This window comes from Sorex araneus, chromosome X (assembly GCF_027595985.1).
Source record: "Sorex araneus isolate mSorAra2 chromosome X, mSorAra2.pri, whole genome shotgun sequence".
NCBI classification, from domain to species: domain Eukaryota; kingdom Metazoa; phylum Chordata; class Mammalia; order Eulipotyphla; family Soricidae; genus Sorex; species Sorex araneus.
In genome coordinates this window covers 345,179,537-345,180,580 of record NC_073313.1, presented here as the reverse complement: position 1 = coordinate 345,180,580, position 1,044 = coordinate 345,179,537, and the positions used below count along the sequence as shown (strand labels likewise).

At 59.7% G+C, this 1,044-nt stretch overlaps 1 pseudogene; it reads left to right on the top strand.

Annotated features, from left to right (window-relative positions):
- Positions 1 to 722: 722 nt before the first annotated feature.
- Positions 723 to 835, top strand: LOC129400188 (small nucleolar RNA SNORA26; annotated as a pseudogene).
- Positions 836 to 1,044: the final 209 nt, after the last annotated feature.

Genomic DNA, 1,044 nt, shown 5'->3' with positions numbered 1-1,044 from the left:
GATGAACAGTGTTTCCCCGCTAGCCCCGCTCCTGTTCTTTTTATATCTAGTACGACGAGATTTCTGCTTTTCGGAAAGGAGAAGTCACTTAATTTCAATAGCGCCATTAGCGGGAGCGCTGAAAGGGGCTGTTGCCAAGCCCGCCAGAAAGGCCGCCTCGCCTCCCTGGCACCTCACCTCCTCTGCTCTCACAAGGAAACGGGGGCCCTGAGTGGACACTGACATGGCCTAGGAGGGTGATCGGCATTGCAGGACAGGAACTCAGCCGCTTCTTGGCTGGTGCTCCTGCAGCCTGGCTGGCCGGTGGCCATGCAGCCCGGCTCCCCGGGACCCAGCACTCGTCCTGCTCGTAGGCTCTGGTGACGGAGACACAGTGTGGGCCCCTGACTCAGCTCCCAGGAACCCACTCACCTGTCTCTGACTGTGCACTGGGGCTGGAAGCCTTCCGGGTTTCGATTCAGGCTGGGGGCAGGGCGTGGTGAGAGGGGCAGGGCTGATGAAGTGGGGTTCCCCCTGCCCCACGCCCCTCCTGTCCTGTCTGCTGTCCCCACCCCATCCCCCCCCTGTCCTGTCTGCTGTCCCTGCCCCATACAAGAAACTGATGAGTGCCTGTTCCCTTCCCTTGGCTCCTCGGGGTCCCGGGGCCATCCTAGACGTGACTGGTGCCATGTGTACCCCCACTCGCTGCACCCCGGGGCAGCTCACCTCCCCCCACACATCCTGTGTCAGGCAGGCTTCAAACAACGCTTTAAGAAGCTGACACACGGCACAGTCAGTCTCCGGAAAACCCAGAGAAGATCAGAAAACTCTTTGGATCCTGTCCAGAGGCACAGAAGAACCAGAAAATAAATAAATGATTCCTACGTAAGCATTTACATAAATATATTCCCACTCTCGCGGGCCCAGCAGGGACGGCACTGCCTCGCCTGCAGCTGACCCGTCTTCCATCTGCGGCTCCACTACACGTGCTCCCTGGGCCCCACCCGGCGGGACCCCTGAATGCAGAGCTGCCTGGAACAGCACAGGGTACGACCAAAGAACAAA